Raw genomic sequence first — 26,226 nt, 5'->3', positions numbered from 1 at the left:
CGCGCCCCCCGCCCGCCGCCGCCGCCGTGCCCCGCCGGGCGCAGAGAACTGCCCGCCCGGGCACGGGGGGGGGGGCTTCGCCGCCGAGCCCGCACCATGGCGGGGCTCCGCTCCTGGGGAGCGAGAGGCCCCGAAATAGGCAGCGGGGGGAGACGCGCGGACGGTGGCGGGGGTGGCTTGAGGCTCCTTCTCCCGGTGTCCGAGAGCCGCAGCGCAGAGCGAGCGTGGGCACCGGCGGAGGCGGTTGGGAGCTGGCAGCAGCGCAGAACCCCTCTCCCCAAAACACTCACCCCCGAACATGCCTGCTGCCAAATACCCTTGACCCAAATGCCCTCTCGCCGAAATGTTTTTACTCTGCAAATGCTCTTATCCCCCAAGTGCTATCAGCCTCCAACACCCTCACCTTCAATGGTCCTTGCCCTTGCTTCCAAACATCCTTGCCCCCAATGCTTTTGTTTCAGTCTCCCTCGCTCCCAAACGCCCTTGTCTGCAGACAGCTTCACCCCCAAACAGTACCAACCCCTTAGGGCAATCTTGCCCTAAAACATCTGCACTCCTAACATTTTATGCCCCAAAACTCTCTTGCTTCCAACCTCCCTCAGTCAAGGAACGGGTTTAGCTTTTGGTGCTGCTCAGAACGGTGTTCCACGTCCTACCCCCCGCCACCCCCCGAAACAGCCAGAAAGGCGCCTGGGTCCCTCCCCCTGCCAACACCAGCCCCCAGACTGCTGATCTGACACTGCCCCCCCACTTCCTGCCCCGCCATAGGCCACTGCTGTGAAATGTGGAAATGACCCTTTCAAGCAGGCTGCAAGTGTTGCTCCCATGTGTCCATAAAAAAGTCCCCCGGCCCCAGACACATCTCAGTGCTAGAAAGCTGTAAAACTAATTTGGCACCTCTGCTCTCCTGGATGTGGCTAAGGGGCAGTGGCCTCCCCCTGGTTTTGTGACCCGAATATACTGGCTGTGAGTCCTGCTGAACTGCACTTATCCCGATATCGGCATGTTTGGGAGATGCGTGAATTGCTTCCAGGGCTTGGCAGCAGAAGGACTGGCAAAATGACTTTGGAGGTATCAAGGTGTAGGGGCTGGGGAAGACACTTGGCTGGTTCCAGGCTTTTTCTGTCGCAGTGCTGAACCTACAAATATTTCTGAGGCTGTGCTCCTACATGTCCCAAATTCAGAGTGCATTGAGCTATGTGAGACTGAGAAAAGTAGCAAAGATAGGTCTTTATTAACTGTTTGAACTGTTCAACTTCAAAAGTTTGTGGAGGTCAAATTCATGAATGAAAGAAAAATGATTTATACTGTAGAGTTATGAAGCAGTGTAAGTAAAAAAGGGTTTGGGATAGGGAGTTTGAGACATTCACTTTTCTTGCTCATCTTGTAGGAGTGGGTTTTAATGTTGTGTGTTGTGTGGTGCTGAGAAGCCTGTGCTCATATCAAGAGAATGGTGGTGGTGCACTGAAACATCAAGTGAAACAGAAATGGATGGAGGTGCTTGTGGGTGCCGCGGCTGGGTGTGTTCATCCAGGGGTTGTAGCTTTGGTTCTCAGTGTGTGTGTCCATCCCTTTGCTAAGTCTAGGGCCACCAAGGGAGGGGCAGCGGCCTGACCGAGGGCTGAGGCTGGCTACAGGCCCTTGATGTCTGTCTTCCATTACCAGATGTTGTGGTGACATGTTGAATGACAAGGGTACAAAACACAGGTTAACACCAAATGTCAAGTCACGCAAAATTTTGGCTCTGGAGACATCAGTGAAGAAAGTTATGTTTCCATTGCTTAGAAGGTCATTACTCAAAATTTCTTGTTTCCTTTCCTCTCTTTATTCCCTCCTCTGTGCAGCTACATCCCCCTACATCAATGTTTCGGCCAGGGTTTTCTGGGTTTGTACACTCTGCAGATAAAAGGTCTTGTGAGGAAATTCCCCATGCACTTCCATCTTTTGTCACTTGACTTCCTAGAATCTCTGAAGGTCTGGGGCTGTTTCCTCAAGGAAAGCTCTTAATTTAAGTGGCTTGTTAACTGTTAATTGCTGTTCTGTTCTGGCTATTTGCTTGAGTATCATGTCAAACCTGCTGTTCTGGTCTGGAAGCTACACTGGTGATCTGCTCTGATCTCTAAACTGCTGTTTCTTTCTACTGTGCTATTGAAGACCAAGGTAATATTTCTTTTCTTAATGCAAACTGACATTGCCTTAGATTTAAGAATTTTGGTAAGCAAGGTGTTCCACTTAAAACTGTTCAAAAATCTCAATTTTATGGCTGCTTAAAAAAGAAACAAAAAAAAAGGCTGCCCTAAGACTGAAATAATTTTGTTTCTGTTTCTGCAGTAGGCATGTGTTTAGAGGAGAAAAACATCTAAAGCTGGGCAAAACAATGACGATTTGATGGGTAGGTAGTTCACAGAGTTCTGCAGGAACTCCTGTTTATCAAACTGCAGCCATTGGTGTGCTCAGTGTAAGCAGAGCTTGAACTTCCAGTGTGTGCTCCTAGGCTGACTGGGAGTCTGGAGGAGGGTGCATTATCTGTCTTGAGGTCTGTGCAGTGTTTGGAGCAGTGGCAGTGCCAGAGAGATTCCATCCCTGGAAACAATTTCATTCATTTATTGTGAAGTTAGGTACTATTTTCTAGTAACTGTAAAATCAATGCTCTGTTTTGGCTGTTTGACCACGATAGTCACACTGAAATGATAAAACAGTGCTGGTGGAATGGATATCATCATGTCTCAGGCTGAGGAGAGCATTACTGGGGCTGGCTCTCTCATGGTGAGTGTTTGTAGGTTTTTGATTAATGAGAGTTCATTCGGGTATTGAGAGAAGAAGAGACCTCTCAAATGATGCTGAATCTGTTTCCCCAGTATGTAATAGAATGAAACTCTGGGGCTGTCGCTGGACAGTAAGATATTCTGACATGAATATATATTTCAGAGCTCTGCACAAAATGAGGATTTCATGCATAGGCAACACAGTGTGACTAGTCATATCCTGTGTGACCTTGTGCTTACAGTATAAAGTTGTGTAATAATATATTCTGCTAAATTAATACACAGAATAAATAGAACATACCTCATTTTTATGCTAATAATGATACTTTTCCATTCTAAGCACCTTTTATTCTAAGACCTCAAAGTAAATTACAGGTAGGAATAAACCAAGCTTCACAACACCATTGTGAATTTTTGTATTATCATACAGAGAAAGGTGTCATTATTAATTACCGTTATTTAATTTTCTGGTAATTATTATCTGATTTGCATGCTCTCTGATACTGTTCTCCCTTCTAATATGTTGACGATAAAATATGATCTTATGAAACAAAAAAAAAATAATTAATTTCAGCCACAGGAATGGACAGATCTGTCAGAGTTAAGAGGAAGAATAATACTGACTGATTCCTGAAGGAATTAGCAGAGAATTTTGACAGTAGAATGTATTTCATGTGGCTGGAACAGAAAGTAAATTTGGAATCACTCTGCTGTGTGGTTCATCCTGTGATGTAACTGATGTAGGTGAAAGGCTGATGAGACTGTACAAAGACATTAGCTGAGGGAACAAAAGAAACCCAAACTGTTTCGTTTAATTCAAATCACAAAGAATAGGATTTGTTTAATTCATGTCTCCCAGGACAGGGTTTCCAAAAGGAGGGATTACTGGTTTAGTTCTACTGCCAGTGGTGAAAATGCCATTTACTCCAAGGAGAGCAGATTTAGGCCACTGACAAGTGCTTTTGCAATCCTGTTCTTTATGTTTGTAAAGTGGGAGTGGAACTTTGCATTCTTGATACTCAAGCATCTGTTTCTTACAAACTTCAGCACAGGATTTGATTCTCTGTCAGACCCCTGTATGTGGAGGTAGAATAACATATCTGGGATGAGAACCCAGCTTGCAATGTCCTTCAGCAGCTTTTTCTCCTTCTATGGCAGTGAGGTTGTGTGGGCAGGCAATTAGTACAGAATTTGCTCTAACTTATTAATGCATATTTACAACCTTAATTCCAGTTTAACAGAATGTTTTGTGGTGGAACGTTTACAGAGAAAAAATTATCACTGCATGTATTAAGCACAAAGAAAGCATCCCAATACTGCTGTGTAGGAGCAACTGACAAGACAGAACATATTACAGAAAACTATCTTTTTCATTAAGTCTGCACAAAATGAGGATTTAACGCATGGGCAGCACAGCCAGTCCCAGTGGTTTAGTGCCCATAATCCCACCTTGAAAATGGCTTCACAATAATAATTACTGCTACAAAATGGACACTGCTTCCCATTTTGGCGGGTCTACTTCACACATTACTAATTGCAAACACACAAGGCAAGGTCTGTATTTTCCCCTTCACCTAGTTCCAGAAACCTTCCCATAAGATTTCCAGTCTCCAGCTGACAACTTTCCACTTGGCCTTGTTTTGCCACACTAAGACAGAGCGTGTGGGGCAGCCCCCCTTGCTTTGGAGTGCTCCAACCATCCCTGGACGTTAAGGTGCTATGACATGAATATATATTTGTGAGCTTTGCAAAAAATGAGGATTTCACGCATAGGCAACACAGTGTGACGAGTGGTATCCGGCATGACCTTGCAAATGCAGGCTGAGCTCCAGAATAAACAGCTCAGAAGAGCAAAGACTATGGCAGATTCCCAGGTTCTGGAAGGAAATCCCAGTGTTTAGTTCCAAGCCTGCAGAGACTCTTCCTATGAAACTTACCTGTTTTAACACATGGTAAATTACCCTGAGGACAGCAATTTCCAACTACTGTTAGAGAGCTAGGCTCGTTATTACAGAAAATCCATGGTCAGTGGAACTCACCACAGAGAGCTGAAAATCCTCATCATGGCTGGAGATTTCACAGCTTCTGTGTTCCAGATGTGGATTGTTGGTTTTCATTGTGGCAACACTCACATTTATCACTTGTTCAGGCTGTTGTTCCTTTCTCCCATACATTTTCTTGCCAGCTTTTATATCTGGCTAAGTGAACAATAAATTGGGATGAAACTATTTTTTTCTGCTTTTCTGAAATAAACTGTGATCTTTTTAAAGCTGAAAATAACATATATGTTCATGGTACATATATGGAGATAAGCAAGTGTCTTCCCACACATCCTTTTCTCACAGTTCAAAACAACCTGGTGCAATCTGGCCCTTTCTCAGAGCTGTCTTTGAGTATGGGCTGTCAAACTCTGGGTAGGGGGCAGGGCATTCTTGTTCAGGAGAAATAATATGAAATAGAATCTTGAAATATACATTATTTAGACTGTATCAAAGATCTATGTATCTATATGATTCCTCTTTTTTTTTTCTTCTTTTTTTAAAAGTTCTTGTTAAAATTTCAGTGGGTTTCATTGATTTTTTAGGCATAAGCCTGAGTCTACAGTTGTGGTCAGTTCTGGAGCAAAAAGCCCTGTAGAAACCAGCCAGAAAAGGATGTGGAGAGTCTGTCTTCCTTTCTCAAAGGCAGGATAACTGTGCCATTATTTGTGGAAGTTTGTTCACTCCATTTTTAGAAACCACAAAAATTTTGCAGTCTTCCTGGGTAGGCCATTGACCTAAATCTCCCTTGGCATATTGAATTTCATTACCACTTGTTCTATCTAAATTGGACATAAAGAGGAGTCTTCACTCCTCTCTGTCTTCTCAAATGTCTGGAGAACTTCACTGTGTCCCTGGCAGTCATCCTCTCTCAGGCCCCAGATCCATCCCAAAGGGTTGAGCTGACTTTGCTGGACTCAGTCTAACAACAGCCAATGCTCTGCCATCTTTCATCAGGATGGGAATTATTTTGGCTTTTTTAGTACTCTTACTGTTTTCTATTTAGTTTCAGTTCTTAGAGCTTTATTATTACACAAGGCTTGGAGACCATGGGAAAAGTGCCATCAGTAAAAATGAATAATAAATATATCTTACTATGGCAATATTCCTTATCTTTAGACTATCTTTTTCTTTCTGAGTTTTATCTTTCTTCTCTCTCCTTTTCTTGGTGAGGAGATAATTTTAGGTAAATGACAATTCCACTCCTATTTCCAATGTAAGGATAGAATTGTTTGTAGCATAACACAGTCCCATGCTACATAACTGTCCTATATATTTACAAGAATAAGTTATTCTGGTTCTGCTTTTTGCTGTGGTCTATTAGGGAAATCATGCCTAAATGTTAGAATTATTGGTAAATAGATGCAGACACAGCAGATCATAAACTCAGTGCATACATTTTGGCCTAAGACCACATTCATTTTGCTTCTAAAAAGCATTCTATAGAGTATAATATATTCGAAAATATTTCTTAAATTGTGAAGTCTTTGAGGTTGGGATATTCATAAATGTTTGCAGAGTACCTAGAATTCATCTCTGATTGGGGCCTATGGGTAATTTAGAAACATAAATATTTAATGGTAATGGTAATTACCCCTTTTTCAGAATAATAATGTCTTTGAAGTTCCATATTGGATGAGTGAAACCCCCTTAATAAGTTTCTCCCACCACTTTGAAGAATATTTTCTTGTCATTGGAAGCATTTCTGGAATTCATAGTTCTGTATATTACAAAAATGCCACACTTCATAAATTGCAGAACTGTTTGCTCCAACCTGTCTCCTGCTTATGGTGCACAGAAATTGGGATGCAAATGGCACCATGGATTGTGCTCTGTGGGTGTTCCTGCCTTGATGCTTTAGTTGAGGTGAAGAATAATGTCTGCAGGGGTCAGGCCCACTTTCAGCTGGGATTCTTGTTGTGCAGTGGTCTCCCAGAACCAAAACTGGATTAAACCACACCAGAAGCACATACTTGGGAGTGTTTCTTCCCTTGGAGCAGACCAGAGCACTCGGAGAATTATTTCAAATGTCTAATGAAAACTTGACAGAGTATTGACTATATGATACCAACTTCCAAATGGCTGCCATGATGTATTGACAGCAGCATTGGCAAATAAATAATACATATTTTTAAAATTTCTGTAATTACATGTTTACCCAATAGGCCAGAACAGCTCTGTCCCAAGGAGCTGTTGCAGTCTGAGTAAATAATACATGTTTTAAAGTCCATAATTACATATTTAAACGATAGACTATCGAGGAAATAATGCACATTTTAAAAAGTCCATAATTACATATTTACATGATAGTCTGTAAATTCTGTAATTACTTATTTACACAATAGACCATAGCAGCTGTTACAGTCTATTATGGTAACTCCCATAGAATTATATTATGGATTTTTTTATAACTTAAAAAAATATATTTAACTGGAAAATTGTATTGTTGGTCTTTAAAAAACCCTCCACAAATCTCTAAAATAGGAAAATATGTGTAAAGTTAAAAATTTAGGATAATACAGAGATAAGGAAGTTCTTATCCCTTCATGGCAAATGTCTTTTGTTAGCATGAGGAGCTTAGGATTTTTTATTAATTTCAGAATTTCTTTACTTAGGTAGCAGAAATATAAATATGCAACATTTTATGATTATACTTTCCTTATTGTCATATAGACATTCAATTTGGATAAGCATTTGGGATTCTTAAATTCTTCAGTTCCTGTTCTGCTCTTATTAAAATCAGTGATAAAACTCCCATCAACCCTGGTTTCAGAAATCATTTATATTGAGGACAGCACTTACACATGTACTTGAAATCAATGGCACTTAAGCATCTTTTAAAAATAAGCACATACTTAAGGACTCTCATGAATTCTGATGGACCGAAACATATGATTAAATGCTTTCCTGAATTGGGATACTGCCTTCCATGGAGGCAGGATTGGAACCTTCCTCTTCCATAGCTTTATTGATGGGCCACAGGTTTTTTTTTGCTGGTGCTGTGGCTTCTCCCCAAGGAGAAGCTTTTTTAGCATGTTTAACTCCAGACACACGTGTGTGAGAATTGGTGCTACAGCAAATGCCTTGCTGCTCCTTTGTTCTTTGTAGAGAGCCATGAATTGAGAATTCATCCAGTGTTTTCCATAGCTCAGCTGCTGAATTTATTCCTCATGTTAAAGAGTGGATCAATACACCTAAATGAGACTTCTGTCCATAATTACTACTAAATAGCAGGGCTAAATCAAGCAAGTCAGAATGTGACATTTAGCTCAGCCGGACCTTATGCATTTAGTAGGGAAACAGAGTATGAGAGAAACCTTTGATCCCCACTGTTGGTTTCATTAAAACATTGGAGTTAAGAGAATCTGAGCTGTCGGGAGCCCCATTTAAGCCTTGCCATAAACGTGATGAAATATGCAGGTACTTTTTAACGAGGGTTTGAAGGGTGTTCAATTGCTGGTCACACATTTTGACTGAAAGCACCAGGTAAGGAGCTGAAGGTTTTGTCTTTCCTTCACAATGAGCATTACAGCATCAAATTGGGTAAAGAAATATCGGGTTAGAAATAAAGAAGACTTTTAGTAAAGTGAAATATGCAAAAATTGAGTCTCACAGGGAAAGAAATTCCTCAACAAGACACACTTCTGCTATTTTTTGCTGTAGATCCTCCCAGATATTGTTACTGACACCAGTGCACACATTTGGCTATTTGGTTAAAGGCCAAACAGAAAGTCAATATCAATATCAATCCTTTGTTAAAATTGCAAAAGGTGATAGAAGGAATGATTTAACAGCAGGAGCCTAATTCTTATCTCTTCCATGGTGCTTTTCATATGTGCAAAACAGATAAATTGCATTTCCTGACTGGTCAGTCTTTGAAACCTGCAAATGAAAACAAAGGATATGTGGGATTAGAGAACTAAAATCCAAGCAATAGCTTCAGGTTATGTAGGAACTATATTTAAGTGGTTTACATTTAAAATCAACTGCAGTCTTGCATTCTCCACAACAAATTCTTGCATTTGAAAAATAAAAAATTGGAGGACCTCTGTCTCCTGTTGGATAGCCCTGTGGCACTCAGTGGGAATAACCAATGCTCTTCATGGAAGCACTGTCCCTTGCAAAACTGTCAAGGTCAGTTGCTGTATCATTTTTCTACTCTGTTTTCCATTAAAACATACACATATCAACATTTGTTGGGTTTGTAGCACTTCCAAGCTTTCCACTTGAGCTAACATACAGGAGCTGTCATCTTTTCCATGTGCACCCTGTGCCTGTGAGTTACTCACATTCTTTGAAGGTTTTGTGGAGCTGCAGCTTTTCACCAGGTGAATGTTGAGAGCTTTCCCTTCTCCCAGCCCTTCGGATTTGTGAGGCATCCATCCTTGTAGGCTCAGCACCTGCCAGGAGTCCTGGAATGTTTTATTGCCAAGGAAAGATTTTGTTTTCATGGGACTGTGGCAGTTCTCTAAGAATTCTGACCTCAGGTTGGAGCCATCCACAAGTGCACAATATAAGTTTACACAAATAAACAAGATGTGTTGCACAATATAAGCTTTATAAGGGAAAGCTTTATTATCACATGCATTTTGGGCACAAACCAGCTTGTTTTATTATGAAAAATCCCACTGGGGAGTCAGCACAGGGAATATTACATGAAGAAGGCAGGCAGATTCCAGCACATTTTATTTGCCAATAAGCAGGACTTTGCACTTGTAATTTTGTTAATTGTCAGAAGTAATTTAAATTCATCAATTATCAATGAGTAATCCTATCTGAAGTGTTTCTAGGAAAAGTTAAAATCCCAGCTGGATTGACACAGCACTTTCTCCTTTAGAGATACATAAATTTACTAGAGTAAGCTGTCTCACATGGTATTTTGGAATGTTCTTGAAAAATTACATTTGAGGCTGAAGTGGGACTTTATTTCTGTCTTCCTGTGTGTGATGGGAGAGGATGTGTCATTTTAGAGGAGACTGATCCACACTTTCCTCAGAGATGCTCAGTGAAAGGGGAAGAGGGAAAGCTCTGATTAGGTTTTAGGAAGACTTTGTCTTTGGGGGGGTGATCAAATGCTGGAACAGATTACCCAGACAGACTGAAATCTCAGACTTGGGCACTTTTTTTGCACTGGATTCCTGACTCTCTTTTGCAGGTTGCCATAGGACAGGTTTTGGCTGTGTCCCTCACCACCTTGCCCTTGTTCTGCAGAGAGCTTTCAGATTAAAATGTGGTGTGCTGTATAAAAATAAACTGTTACTATTACTGGTTTGTGGTGGTCCTCAATTGTGATGGAAGAGCAAGTGATTACATCACTTGGCAGCTATGATGACAAATATATATTTGTCAGAAATAGTTATTTATTTTATATGCACTTGTTAGTTTTCTTTTATTGCTTTTTTTATTATAATGGAACTTGAGGACAGAGACAGATTTCTTCCCTGCAGTGTTAACTACAGTAAGAGGTAGCATTATGGAATGTCATCTATTGCCTCTTAGAATGATAAATATTTCTGAGACAAAACATTGTGAAAACCTATATGTATAAATTCCTCTATCCCAGCTACTAGGATGAAGAGTAAAACTACAGCTTACTATTACTGTGGATTTGTCAGGGACTAAATGACTCCTCTCAGGTAGAGAGCACCTCCTTCCACACACTTCCCACAGTTTCTTTGCTGTTCTTTAAGGTCTGAATGCCAGCAGTGTCTTTTCTATACAGGCCAACATTTTGCATTTGATGCTGCAGAAGAACACTGTGAGATATGGATGAGCAGCCTTTAAATACTTTTTTTCTTGGTCCTTTGTGCCTTGTTAAGTTGAAGAATCTGTGACTATAATATTGAAGTGACTGTGCCTCTTCTACAGCACAGTCAGGCAAGAAGGCCTGTATTGCAGGTGGATGGATTTGGGCTTGGAGAAACTAAAGGACCTTCCCAAGCTGCCCTAGGAAGGAGGTAATATAGGTGACATAGAACTGAGGAATTTTGCCTATTTCCCCCCATGCATTAGTCAAGAAAAGATGGTGCAGACTGGTCAAGATACTTCTTTTCCTTCTGTCTTAAATGTGTTCTGAACTTGATGAATTTCAGTGGCCATCAAAGCAAGGAAGGCTTGGCTGCAGCTCTAACAAGTGAGAGCAGTGTGGGGAGGTGTTGTGCAGGCGCTCCCAGCTGTGCTAATGGCCTGCAAGCCTGACCCCCTCAGTGAACTGCCAGGCCTCTCTAGTTCAAAGAGGAGAAAGGGGAATTGGGCTGTAGTTAGTGCAGTTCATCTGGTTTCTCTTGCATCGAGTCTGGATCCTTTGTTTTAAAGGATGTTGGGAAACTACCAAGCAGAGAGATGAGGTAAGGGCTGACTGAGGAGCAGGAAGTGTTCTATGAGGCAAAACGACCATGGCTAAAACCTTCCATAGCAGCAGAGCAGAATAGCTCTGGCTCTGCCCCATTGGCTCAATTAAACAGTCAATTAAAATTACAGGTGTAAGAAAGACCAGGAAAAAAAATCAGCAAATTTTACAATACAACAGATTCTATTTACATTTAAGAAAAGTTTTAAATCTTGTTCAGTATCTACTGCTTTTGTTCAAAGGATGTGCATTTTTAAAATCCAGCTGAATAACTTCCTGAAATTATGGTACTTGAACAGTTCTGAGTTTGTTCTTGGTAGCTTTTTGGTTATTCATCTAAAACAATAATATCAATACAAACATAGAAGCCTTTGGTGGTAGCAGTGATGTTAAGTATCAAGTTGCTCAGGTTTCCAGGAGACATATTTGAAGTTCAAAAAGTCAGACTTTGAAAAATTAGGTCTTCACACAATCAAAATAAGGATTTTCCCCAAATGTTTCTATCCTGTCTTTTGAATACATGATGTTTACATACTTCAAGAAAAATGCTTCACTGTTTTTCTACAGATGCATTGTTGAATGAAAAAAATAAAGTAGGAATTCTTGTTCTCAGAGGTGGAGTGCGCATGGAATTGGCCACTGGTGTTATTAGGAGCTGGTATGTCTGGCACTTGATATGCTTTTAATACACTGGGCAATTCTGAGCAAAAGATAAGGAAATGAGGAACTTAGTATAAGGTCTATTAATATTCCCAAGCCTGTGTTTTCACAAGTCCAGTCCAGGGTCTTTACACAATCACTATGCACTTTTAATGACCTCTGGTGCATTTTTATACCCCTAAACCATTTCTGTATGAATGTAGCCATACATAAAAAATGTGCACATGCCAGTGACTGGTTTGAGACTGAAAATTTGGCATTTCCACATCCTCGGCTATCACATAATTTCACAAATACATTTATATTAAGTCAATGGTATTAACACTGTAGCTTTTGTGATAGTTCCTGTAATATTTTTGAGTGCTATTATAATAGCTCCTCTATTGCCTGCCCCTTTTAATGATTCATAAATTCCTTGATTTCTATGAACAGCAAACTATAATAGCACTATAATCAGGACAGCATGCTAAGGTATAGCAGAAACTTCTGCTGCCTGACTACCTCCAGCTTTCCTTCATTGCCTGACTAAATTGTTCAAAATGAGGTTTCCACTACAATTTGAAACAAGGAACTCCCGAGTTCAACACGAGCACCACTGAAGGAGACCATGCTGAAAATTAAAAAGCAAAATAGACAATAACATGTACCACATTTCAAATGGAGTAAATGCAAGAGCATTCACTGTATAACAGGCCTATTATTAGCTCTACCATAATTTCTCTCTTTTCCTTTTTCCCTCATTTGGTCCTTTTAACTAACAACTTCCCCTATCCCCCTCCTGCACCTCCTGTACACTGCAAAGACATGTTCTGTCACAGTCATACTTCCCAGGACCTTCTTCTGGTATGTTTTAACAGCTTCATTTGAAAAGGCAAAGAGTGGGTGATAACTACTGGATTTGGGGCTCTCCTTTTGGTTTTCCACCTATTAGGACTAAATCAGTCCATAAAAACTGCAGTAAGTGAAATATCATAGGCATGACAGAAATTACAGATGTCATAATCGGGGGTTTCTATGTGTTTTCTTACTGTGGTTTGTTTTTTCTCCCTGAAGATTTTTAATCCCTGTCTCTGAGAATTTGGTACTGGGTACAAAAACTTTTCCAGAAATGAGTGATATAATTTAATTTCATTCCATCTCAGTCCTGGTTAAAAGCTGTGACTGTCAGATGGCCATACCATGTCTTACGTGATCAGTCTGCTTGAAAGGTGTTTATCACAAAACTCCCCATTTTTCATACCCATCTTGGTAGCTTTCTCCTCTGGCTGGACAGCCATGGAGAAAAGTCTCCTCACTTCTAGAGGGTAGGTGTGAGATGCTTTAATTTCATCAAGAAGCTGGTGCTGCACTGGTTCATGATGAGATGTGCTCTGTAGAGAAACAGAGAGTTGTCAATGTGCTCCTTTTGCAAGCTGTTAAGTCATAAAAAATAAACCTGCATTGATCAGAGTTCATTCTGTATGGAGTGATTTTTCCTGTGCTCAGTGCTGGCCTAACTCTGCATTTGTTGAAGTCAAACTTGTAACAGAATTAGGCCAACTGAGTACTTTTGAATGTCACACATTTTATATTTTTTTAGTTTTTTTTTTTTTTTTTTTAATTTTCCACATCTAGTTTTTGCTTTTCTAAAGGAATTTCTGGCAAACCTCTTTAAGCATTAACAACCAAACAGGTATGAATTCTATCTTCATCCTTCTGCTTCAAAGCAATACTTGTAATAGCACTGAATGACATCCTGCCTTGAGGCCAATGGCAGCTGTGGCTGATTAGGGAGGAATGTATAAAGTAGACAGTAGAAAAACCAAAATGGAGATTAAAGAGAAAGCACATCATCTCACAGGAATAAGAGAATTTATATATCAAGGCTTGGAGTTAGGTAAACTAATGTTTAGTTGAAGAGATTATTTTCTAGATTGACAGTAACTATATCTGGATGAAATATGTAAATGTTATTTTCACTCACCCCATTTTGTTCTGAAGATGTTACCTGCCCACCTGCTCTGTAAAAGGGACTCTGTTCTAGGACTGGTGAAATTTAGAAATCATCTTCCCTTTTCTTTTGCTCATGCTACGTTTCCATTTTAACTGTCAGTTTCTCACTTCTGTAGCAATTATTGCCCCATTCCACTGCATGCAGCAAATATGTTGGTAATCATTTAATATAACTTTCCTTTAAAACCAGCTACTGTGCTGGAAAAAATGGAAGTTAAAAAATGTGCCTGGTTTAAAAGAGCATTCCGTTGCAAGTAGTTTGTGATTTGTATAATTCAACATGTATAATTTAAAAGAGAAATAGAATCCATCTAAGCTCTAATCTACTGGAATGTTCAAGTCTGTCCAAGAATTGTGGCTAAAGTGATAAAGTTGAGGTTTATACCAATGATGGCCCTGGTTGAACTGGGTTAGGGCTTGTGTTATCCAGTATTGTGATTTAAAATCAGGTGAACTTTGAACAGAACTTTCAGATGAAATGCTGCTATATCGGCTAGTCGAGATTTTAAAAGTCTGGAGAGGGATTTTAGAAGCATCTGCCAAAATTGAGTAAATTAACAGGCTGATGAGAGATACAGTTCTTGGAAATGTGAATTTTAAAAAGCTTTTTTAAATTTTTTACCTATTTTTAGATTCTGTATTGGGTTTAACTTCTTGTGGAAATTTCTGTGTCACAAGGACAGATAATGAAAAATTTGAAATTAATGAAGTACATCAATGTGAGAGATCTGAACACCTTCCAAGGGTAGAGCCCCTTTACTTGTTATTAGCTGTTACTTTTATTATCATAAATTTGTCTACACTGAATGAATCTGTCTACACTTCTGCTCTGCCAGGTTTTCAGGCTCTCTGAGTGTACTTCAGGCAGTCTGAATTTCATCCCGTTTATTTTCTTTGATGAGCTGACCAGTTTTTCTCTTTGTAACATCCCCTGTCATCTTACTGATACTACCCACACTTCCTGACCTTGTAGATGAGTTTTCCATGTATTTATGTAGCAGAAGCTTTTCTAGAGAGTGTGGAATCTGTGCCCATGTATTCTATTGTGATCAGTAACTTGTAATTCTTCTTTTAAAAGTGCTGAGGGCATCTTTAGGCTTGATATCCCTTTGGTGAGCTGTGCCAGCAGTTTCTCTTGCAGCTGTACAAACTCCTAATGGTATTGTTTCCTGAAATAATAATGTTTCAAGAGTCTGACATGGCTGTGAAGTCTGGGGTTTGTATTTTTCTAGATTGTGGTTATCACTAACCTCTCCTGAGTCCAGTTCATATTCTGACCAGGTGTTAAATGTATCTGCTAATGATTTCTGTATCTTTTTCTGACATATCTTTCTGAGCTCTGAATTAATTCTGTCTATTCTTGGAGTTATGTCAACCTTCAGACTTTCTAATTTCTTGATGAGCTGTTCTGGTGTGGTACTGATTTTCTTTGGTGTTTATTCTTCCTCCCCCAGGAAATTTATGTCTGATCCTGTCATCAGTCCCAACCTTGTTTTATGTACAATAAAATAGAGAGTTCATTTTTAAGCAGTCTCTCCTTCCTGTTAGCAAACTGCCATTTGCCATTTCATAGGTGTGCTTCTGTTTCTCTCAGTGACCTTATGCTCTTTATGTGCTTGAAAAGAAAAAAAAATCTTTATTTACAATTTCCTCGCCTTATGTGAACTTTTCCTTTCATTTTCCCCCTTTGCTTTCTTTATCAGCGTGTCAGTCTCTTAATTCCATGCTATAATCTTTGTAGTTGTCATTCCTGTCTTTATTTTTGTACCTTAAATATGCCTTTTTCATAAATTAATTTTCTTTCATTTTTCTCTTCATTCTCAATATATATTTTACCACAAGGTTCTGATGCCAGACAGCACATCTCACCTTTGGGCACATAATAATTGACTTTCAGTACTTTCCATTTCCTTCTCTGTCTTTTCCTCCAGTGCTGTTTTCCATCCACTCTTACCCACGGTTTCAGTAACTCTCCTTGCTGAATTCAGAGGTTTGATTTTGTGTGCCTGTATTTTTGCCACATTGTCACCTTAATTAAAATTGTAACTGGACTGTAACCACTGCTGAATAGATTCCAGGTCTGTCCTCTTCTGCTGAAATCCTAGGTGAAGCCCAATTCCTGCTCTTATTCTTTAAAGTATTCCCAAGGTGGGGATTCTCCTCGCTGGTGCTCCCAGCGATGCCGTGCTGCAGGACGGGCCCTCCCAGAGGCTTTGGGATGGGCTCTGGTGCTGCACCCTGCTTTGCAGAGTGAGGTGGCTGTCACTGTGTCCCTTTGGCAGCACAGGGCGTCCCCACAGCACCAAGGGCTGCTTTTAGCTGTCGGAGCCACGAAAGGGGCTTTGTAGAGCAGTTCATAGAAATTTGAAGTTGTTTTAACAATAGGGCTCCAGCCTTGCTGACGGGAAAAGTAATTTATTTTGCAGTCTCTTCACACAGAATAACACAATCACATATAGTAGATGCTGTCCTTCTGCACTTTGCTATACAGTGTTAATGACTGGCACTTAAATACTTTACAAATTGAATTGCACTTGTATGAGAAACTGGATTGATAAAATAAATTACTATATCTTATAGGTTAAGGTTTTGGTTCAGCAATTGTAGCTGTTACAAATTACCTAAACCCCTTTTTATATTGCATTTCACATGGTTATATCTTACAACCAGTCTAATAAAAAATTCTATACAAAAATTGTTTGATATTAATAGTAATCATTAACAACTTGATAGATTCTTGTTAAGTATATTTGCAATACATTTAATCTTATTAAACTCAGCTCTGAGTTGTTTCTTCTGAATATTATAGGTCTTTATGAAGCTAGCAGTATAAAGAAGAGATTTCAACCATTTTCGGCCAAGAATTAGGTTTAGCTTAATGGATCAATTCTTTTCTTATTAAACTGAGTCTGACCAATGCCAAGTAATACATTCAGCATTGATCTTTGTCTCACCCTGCTGTAGCTTGTGCTGTCTTTATGTACATGAAAATAAGGTGCCAAGAATGAAAACAATGCCTGTATAATACAAATATAGAATTTTTCAGACTTCCATTCTGCTTATCCTTTCAGTTTGTTATTAATGTCTTGTTCAATGCTTTTCTAAATGTCTTTTTAAAAGAACTTTTCTTTCCATAAAGAATATTTCTCCTTTTCTGTAATTAACAAAAAGGAAGATGAATAATGATTTTAAAAAGTTCTATTTACAACTGACACAGGTAAAAGCCTTGATAAGAATCTTTCATCCTGTTTTAGAAGGCCTGCCTGTTCAATTTTTTTTTTTAATGCATGAGATTTACACAATGAAGTTTAATTTCTAAATGAAGGGAACCTTGTTAACAACTAATCTGAAGCAGTGGCCTCTTGGTCTGTCTTTATAAAAAATCCCTTGATTTAATTTGAAATCTGAAAATTACATGAAACTGGAGACGTGATAGTTCCAATAATGACGAAAATTGAGATGATCTCAATTTCTCAGTTTCTGCTGAAATTCATTTTTGTGCACTTTAAAGTTCCGAGATAAATACTTTGTGAAGACTGAAATTTCAGATGGGAATTCCATGAGAATTTTGTCCTTTTTAAAATTAGTTCCCAAATTTCTCATTTGCTCTACTGAGATCTCATTCAGTGTCCGTTTGTACTTACAAACATACCTCGGGTTTTTGTTTACACTGTGAACCTTTTCCAGTATTCTAAGTGTGCTCAGAGGCAGATTTTCAGTGAAAATACAGGCTTATTATGTAAGTAATATCATGGAAGAGTTAACCATCTTCTTTTACTGTTGCAGAATTGCTGCTGTGGCTTTGTAAATGCAAATAATGGTGAAATAAAATGATAGAACTGTGCTGTCAGAATGCCAGAGCAGAATTTGTAGGGTTCTTTTTGTCTATTTTAAATTATTTTCACATTTCATATTTTCAAATGTGATATATTTTTAAATAATCTAGATATTCGAAAGAGTTTATTGCACGTGTCCTGTGTACAATATTGATTATAGAAAAAAAGCCATTATTGGGAAGTAAAGGTGCTTTCTGCATTTGTATTTACAATCACATTTGTGCTTCGAAGGGATGATTCTGAATATGATTTTGTGTGTATAGGTGCAGCTGATCAGTACACAGTGTACACAGTACTCTCTATTCATGGTTGGTTCTTTATATCACAGAATATTTTATCTGATCTGGAATCTAGAACCTTCTGTGATAAAATTACAGTCTTCCACTTCTGGAATTAAATATGTGCTGCTTTGTGAGCTCCTAGAAAGCAAAATAACTGCAACACTTACATAAATCCCGAATTCCATCCTGTAGAGGGCAATGGTACACATAAATGTAATGTAGTGTGGTACAGAAACACGAGCAGCTGAGACCTGTAAATCCTTCCAAAGTCGATAATATGATCAGTCCTAAACAGGAACTTGTGTGCTTGCTGTTACACCCTGGCCTGTGTGGTCATCTAAAACCTGCTGGATAGGTTTTTTCTTTATATCTTTTTTTTTTTTTTTTCTAAGTATTTCAGGAGTTAATAAATGACAGAAAATGTTTAAATATTAAGAAGCTATGACTGATACATTGAAAGCAGATTAAATAATATGAGTGCCCAAATTCCAGTGAAATTCAATGGATTTGCTTAAAAATCCCAGTGTTTAAATATTTGAAAGAATATCAGGCATGTCAGTAGTGAGGACTTAAGTGGCACTGAACAGAGTGGTTTGTTTGAAATTAATGAGAGTTTTGTGGTGTAGAACAGCCATAGAACCCTCTGAATATTTATTTATGGCAGGTTACAGTGAGAATTTCAGTTTTATTTTATTCCTTCGTATCCAAGCTTTACAGTGGCTCTGTGTGAGTGAACTCCTGTGTCCTTTTCTCACTGCACATTCCTGGGTGTAAGTCTGGCTCTGGTACAGACACAGCATTATTATCTAAGGCAGCTGATGTCTAGATCAATACTAGTAAAGTATCCATAAAGGTTTTCTTGATTTGCTTGAGGAATCTTGCAGGGATGGACCTCAAGGTCCTTGAATGGGGTCAGCTTCTTTCTGTCTGAATAGTGAGTGTTTCTTTCTCTTCCTAGGAGGGTAAAATGAGACAGTGTGGAATTCTGACTAATATCTAGGTGCCACTCACATTTGTATATTCCCAATCCACTGGAGTTGCTCGGGCTCAGCTGACACAGGGATGTGAGTGAGAGTGAGTTAGTTGAGGGTTTATCCCAGCTCTAACACAATCTGTTCCTCTCAGCCACTCTCTTTCATAGATCAAAACAACAGCTTTGCCTTTCATTGCAGGTAAACAGCTGCTTCCTTCCTGCAGTGGAGCTCACTTCTTCAGCTGTTTGGAGTGAGCTGCTGGTGGCATAGTTGGGTTTCCAAAGGACAGCTTTTCCAGGTTTTGGGGGACATTTATTTTGCTAAGACTTTTCAGATGTCTGCAAATGTAGCTTAATTTCAGAAAGGCTGCACACCCTGGGATCTCCCAATGACTTTGCATTTTTTCATTTATCCCAGCTCCTTTTCTTTGCAACTTTCTTCATTCCAGTTTAAAATTAGTCCCTACCCAGTGCTGTTCCCAGCAATATTTACTTTCTCTCTCTCTGATACAGACCTTGTCACAAGGATCCATGTCAGTGTACTGAAAGGCAGGCTGGCTGTGCCACCCCTCATTTTGGTGTCATATTTGTAGCATATTTACATATTGTAGCATATTTGCAAAAGATTTTAAGAGATAAAGCAATAGGAGAAAGAGGAAGATTGCATTACATTCACTGAAATGAAGTTTCAAATCTTAAGTTCAGGAATCCTCAGATTAATAAAAGCAAGGAGGGGAAGGGCCAAGAATAAGTCAGTAGTGAGGAGACCTCAGCTCTGAACCTGGCACCTCTCTGTGATTTTTGTGTTTGTGCTGTCTCCAGGATGGAAACTTCAGAGGTCTCCTGGAAGCCAAGAGCAAACTGCAGCAACTGTGTTTTGCCGTCCCCTCTGCTCGCTCTGGAGTGTGCACATATGTGGCTCAGAAGTAGGAACAGATGATAAACTATTGTTTTGAATAAATAAATCTTGAGGGTGTCTCTATTGCTGTTCTCTTTAACCTCATTTGTTTACCTTAGAACATTTTCTTAAAGTTTTCTGTGCATGTCTGTCTGTAGCGCAGCATTGTTTTGTTCTGTACCAGGGAAACTTGCAGGCATCGCAGTAGGAATTGGATGCAAAAATCTGGGACTGGATGGGATTTAAATGGCTTTGCTTCTAAAACAGAGTTGCTGTTTGCCTTCAAACAAATGTCTGATGTGATATTATGATACAAAATCTACAAAGCTGTTGAAAGGAGATGCATTTCAAGTGTGCAGCTCTGGTGCCTCGAGAACAGGTAAAATCTAACAGATGCGTTTTCCTATGCATTGTTAAAAATCTTCTGTTTTCTGCAGTGCAGAACTTCAATATTTTCCATTTTGCCGTATGTAAGGAATACGCTTTTAAATACTATTTAGTCTGTCAAGCTCTTAGTACATATGGCTTAAAACTGAAGATCCTATTTAGATACAGATTTTTTATGCAAATGAATGAACTGCTAGAAATCAATAATGTATTTGTGTGTAAACAGAATGCATGCCTTGCCTAGACTTTTAACCTGATAGATGGCAGACCCATAATAACCTTTTTTTTTACTAAATACTTCATTTCTTAACCAAGCCTTTCACTTGCTGTGATAACAACATATTTCTAAAATTTTTCCTGTTTGTATACAAGCCTCCAGGACAACATACAGTATTCAATCAACAAATGTCTAAGCCACATGCCAGTATTGTTGGGCTGTTGGCTACAGAGGAATTTTAGTCATCACAATAAAAGGAGCAGTTTTGCCTTATTAGTGTGCTGTTAATCCTACCAGAAGTGGGAATGTCCTACTCAAGCTGCAATTCAAGGGAGTTCCATCTCAGAGAAGAATTTAGGCTGGCCAAAATTTAAAATCCCAACAAACTTTAAGGTGGGATTTTTAAATAGAAATGCTTCAATTAAATTGCCACATTACACATTTCAAAAGAAAATTTACTGTAATTTTTTTCAGACTTTATTCCTAATTTTGAGAATTCTTCCCCCATTTTAATGTTTGCTGTTGCTATTTTCTAGTTTTTTGTTTTCCTAGTGGCTCTTAGCACTGCGTAGCTTCAGAAAAATACCATTTTCCCCAAAATAGGCACAGAGCAAAGAATAATAAAAAATGGCTGTTCACACAGTCCTGCTTCCAGGCAGAAAACCTTTGGTTTGGGTCAGGGTTATTCCCATGTGTTCAGCCAGCAGTTTGCTCCATATCCACTGTGTGCTGAGAAGCAGGGAAGGGCACCTGTTTGGTCAGCTCTTCCAAGGAGATGCTGTCTGCTCTCCAGCCTGGAAGGAAGGAGGCTCCAAGGGATGTTATGGGCAGGGGCCTATGCACACATTCCTGTGAGGGCCCTCTGTTCCAAACTGCTTCTTTACAAAACTATGTGAGCTTCAAAAATGAGCTGAAAATAAAGGTATGCTTCAGATGATCATATCCAGTGCCATCTGATCTTGTAAGATTTAGATAAATGCATGTTTGCTAAGTGTGAAAGGACAATTAGCCATAGATTTTAATCAAAATTAGTCAATAGTTGAAGTGAGAGTAACGAACACTGCAGCTTGTTGTATAGTTCTTCTCTCCGACTGTGTTTTACTGGCTTGGGGGCCATACCTTGACCTGTCCAAAATAGAATGAATTTTTAATATACCATGGGTCTGCTGGAAGCAGTTCTCTTCCAACTCCTTTACTGAAGTTCATGAGGAAAAAGGAACCAAGAACATGGATAACTGGTACCTCAAATTGCGAGTGCAACTGATGGTTATCAGTTTGGAGGTGCTTATGTGAGTGCCCTTTGGGGTGCCTTTCTCTCCACATACACCCTGGAATTCTGCAGAAGGTCATGTCTGAAATCAGCATGGGGATCAAGGATATGCAAGTGAAAAGATCAGTGTGGAAGGAAACAGATGGGAACAGTTCCTGGAGATGAAGGAAGGCACAAGGCAAAATGAGTAATTGCAGAGCTATAGACAGGTGTCAAGGCAACTGTGAAAATGAACCTGGAGGGAAGGATTGTGTTGTGTAAATGTACAGACTGACCCCCAGTGCAGCCTTACCCACTTTCTCCTCATATGTTAAGATAAGTTTAAACAATTTTTCTTACAAAGCTGGCAGACCAGAGGCCCATTTCCCCCATTGCTTGGCTGAGAGGCCTCCAGCCCTTGCTGGAGAAACCAGCACTCAGATTGAAAGGGTTTCCTCCTTTGGTCCATTCAGCCCTCACTTCTCTCCTGAGAAAGGCATTAAAAGTGTTGTCAGGTGTGCTGCTCTGATAAATAATAATGGCAAACATCCATTAGGAGTCAGACCTGGAAGTACCAAATTCAGTTTGTATAGACTAACAAATGGGTGTTAGGCAGTAATGACCTATGTTTGATCCCACAAAACGGCTTCCATTTCCAAATGCTGAGGATAATAAATAAGAGTGTGGAGGACTTCTGCAAGTCAATGAGCTTGGGCTTCTTCACAGCAGTAAGAAAGAAAATGTGTGGTGTGGCCTTCCCAAAATCCCTCTCTGTCTGCATCAGGCTGCTCTTTCCAGAGTCTCTTCCAATACCCACTGCATGAAGCAGTAGGGATCAGGTGCCTGGACCTACTGGAGCAGCCAGGCTGTCTCTTATCCTGGACCACTTGCTGCTTGGACACATTTAAACAATTCCATAATGGAATAATTCAGCATTTTTATTGCATAGTAAGTTTGTGAGTTGCTTTTTAATTTTGATCAAAGATTGTTTTGCCAATGGAAAGGTTGCTGTTGGAAGATAGTTATGCAGACCTGAGGAATGGGAAATGTTTGTTAGATTGTCCTGTTTGTGTTTAGGATTTCCCTTACCACCAGTTTCACTTTTACTGAACCTCAGGAGCAGGACCATGCTGAGCTGGGGTGGCTGAGCCCTGACATGGGGCTTTTCTAGGCTGAGCCTCTGTTCAGAGCTCTCTGGGTGACTCTGAAATCCTTCCATTGCTTAGATCTGCACTTAGGGCAGGATGTGCAGCACAAACCCTTGGAAAAGAGACACTGTTCAGTGCCGAATTAAGCTGGTTTAAAATCATACCTTTAGGAGAAGAAATGTGCCTTTGTATAAAGAGGAACTTTGGAGCACTCAGAAAACTGAACTACTAAAAAACCTAGGTTTTGAGCTGGTCCCTGTATTGCCTTTCCACACACAAGGAGTGTTCGACTTCCAAATGGATAATTTTGAATATTTTTCTAGGTATCTTCTCCACTTTTTATATTAACAGAGGAGATTTTTAATAAGCAACATAATAAAATGTGCTCTAATAAAGCACATTTTAATCTTTTTCCTATTCACCCTTTTTAGAAAACTGAAAGATGAATGAACAATTTGTTAATCCAAAAAAACTGCTGATAACATGACCATTTAAATAACTATATAACTGCAAATACATATTAAAATAAGTTCAACTATTTAAAAACAATTACAAATCACTTACAGTAGTCATCTAATGTATACTTAAAGGCAAATACAGATTATATATTTTTCAAATGGATGGAAAAACTATTCCAGCCACTTGGTGTCTGAGAAGCAAATGAGTGATTGCTTTTCTGGTATTAAACTGGGGGACTGCAAACATTAAAAAAATCACTAGACCTTGAATTATATCAAAATATAATTGGAATAAAATAATTCAGAAGATAATTCAGTCTTGCTACTAATGTCGTTTACACAGATAGCAATGCTAATATTTTTTCCTTTGTTGTAGACTTAGTCAGTTTAACTCTGTGGGTGCCAACCTGACCCTCTGCACCAGGGACAGTTTCTGTTTAAAGGTAGCTTTTGGGCTTAATTTTTTTTCCTGGAAAACATCCTCTGTTTTTGTAGGTCTCTGTGACATTCAGAGGAGTAATGCAGGTCCTGCAACACTCAATAAAGATTTCCTAAGATTCTTAGGAATTTCAAGGTCTAAATAAACACACAGTAAGAGTTTTCAAAGCACCTGAGAAATTGGAGTTGCTCAAATACATTTGAAAACCTGGTCTTTATTCATTGTACTAATATAGTGTAATTCCTTTAAAGCCATGGAAGTGTTTTGTTTTGGAATTCTGAAGGAAATAAGAGGACCAGTTGCTCTGCCAGATAATGTACTGCTTTATGGTTCGCCTTTTGGACACTGTTTGTTTCTATATTCTGCTTTCTATATCTATAACAGCTTTGCCATGACCAAACCTGTTTAATATCTGGCCTGATAAAAGAAAAACCCAGCCTGAGTTTCAGAATGTGCAGAGCTGCCCTTTGAAATTCTCGTCCCTTCAAGGAGCTCCAAATTCACAAAACTCAGCTTCCCCAAAAGGCCGGTTGCTTTTGAGAATTGTGGCTAACACTTAGAGAATTCTCTGTCAGCAGATTTCCACGCCTGAAGTATAAGCAGATGAATGGAAGTTGTTGTAAGAGTGAAATATTTACTCACTCTGGTCCTCATCTGGGTGACCCAGAGATCAATGAAAGCAATATTGATGTCGTAGGAGGCCAAGGTTCAAACCCAACTCAGTGCCAGTGTGCAGATGGATCCATACCCTGCAAATGCTGTGCTCTTCCTCATGGATAAAATCACAGCCTTGCTTGGGAAGGGAAGCGCTGAACACAGCAAGGTTTGTTCTTTTCTCACAGGCTGTACATGGTGAGAGGCACAGTATTATCCCAGTAAAACTCCAAGTATGATGAACCAGAAGAAACACTGTGCTTTCAGGTTTTTTCAGTCTGTGGAAAATTCCAAGGAGAGTCCAAAGGTGGAAAGATGATATACAACATTTTCCCCGTTAGGTGCTGTCTGAAAAATGGAAAAGTTGTTTTCCTGAGTCTGTCCTGTTCAGCAGGCTTTGTGTGAAGAAGGGCTGCTCTAGCTCCAAGAAAACTCATTTTTCTGTATGGGGACATGTCCTGTGATAACCTGACTAATGCAGGTGCTGCAGTATTTAGGAGATTCTGTTAAATTTGGACTTGAAATGCCTCTATTTTGTCCCTTTTCACTTCAAATGTGAAAAATAATAAGGTTACACTGACTCTGCTCTATCAATAAGAGGTGACACTGCCACGAGCTGGAAAGGGACTGAAAGGAAAGGCAGTTCCAAAATCCAAGGCCCTGCACTGCCTGAAAACTTGCCCCTAAGTTTAAACAGAACACAGCTGGTTTAAAATTAGGATTAAAAAGCAGCATGCCACCAACTTCAAATAGAACATGTCTTATTTAAAATTAGGATTAAGTAGTAGTTTTTTTAACAGTGACAACCCAGCTGACATTTGGAGGGAGTATGTCTTGCCTTGTTTAGACATCATATTCTACCCTTGGTAGATCAGTGGATACAGAGCATGCTTAAGTTGGCTAATTAATTTCAAAAGCAGTGTAGAATTGACTAGCAGGTAATTTAATCTAAAAAATAATTAAAACTATTGAAATTATTACATTGTTGTTTAATTAATATTAGTTAATATTGTAATTTTCAGCCTAAATTATGCTGATTAAAGATTTCTCTCATAAATACCAATAAAATTAATTACAAATTAATTAAATTTGCTAAAAGATTCTCATAATGGACTTCCAGCTATTCTTGATTTTTGCAATAAATAAACAGAAGCATTATTAAGTGGTATATCTTCCTGAGGGAGATATTTAAACATGATATGCAGATATTGCAAATGGAAGGATTTCCCATGAAAATAGACACGCTTAATAGCAAACGCTGTTTTTTCCCTTCCAGTGAAAGGAAAAAAATAAGAGAGCTCAAAAGCAACATTTTTATTTTACTGTTTGGCAAGACAAAATGCTTTCCATTCTGTTCCATCTGAGATTCCAGGAAGATTTGTTGACACATGGCAGTTGTGCCTTCTCCCAGCTCCAGTGTCTTGCATGGTGAAGATTTTTGTAGTAAAGGAAGGCTCTTTTCTACAGTGCAGCAAAAGAAAGGCTGCATTTTGATCTGGACTGGGAGATGGGTAGTGGTCATGGGGGTAATTCTTTGTGTTTAGGGGAGTGTGTGCATAAACTCCTGGCAAAGCAAGGAAAAGCCCCATGCTCTCCATTCATTGGGAATCTTGATTTTGATCCCTGCTCCCATTTCATGTAGTGTGAAAGCTACCAACTATCACAATGTTTGGTAGGGTGAACACCTGCAAATAAATTCAATTACATCAAAATCTCTTGCCAAAAGAGCCCATCAGTTTGTTTTATGAAATAGAAATGTTTTGTTTGTTGTTCTCCAATCACTTCCACATTGGGTTTCCTCCTTTTTGTGGTGCTGTGTCACAAACCAGGTGATAACAGAGGTGATAAGACCTGTAACTGAGCTGTGGTTTGCAGCAGCTT

This window comes from Pyrgilauda ruficollis, unplaced genomic scaffold, assembly GCF_017590135.1.
Source record: "Pyrgilauda ruficollis isolate IOZ18807 unplaced genomic scaffold, ASM1759013v1 scaffold31, whole genome shotgun sequence".
NCBI classification, from domain to species: domain Eukaryota; kingdom Metazoa; phylum Chordata; class Aves; order Passeriformes; family Passeridae; genus Pyrgilauda; species Pyrgilauda ruficollis.
The sequence above is the reverse complement of the archived record's forward strand: the minus strand, read 5'-3'. Positions refer to the sequence as shown.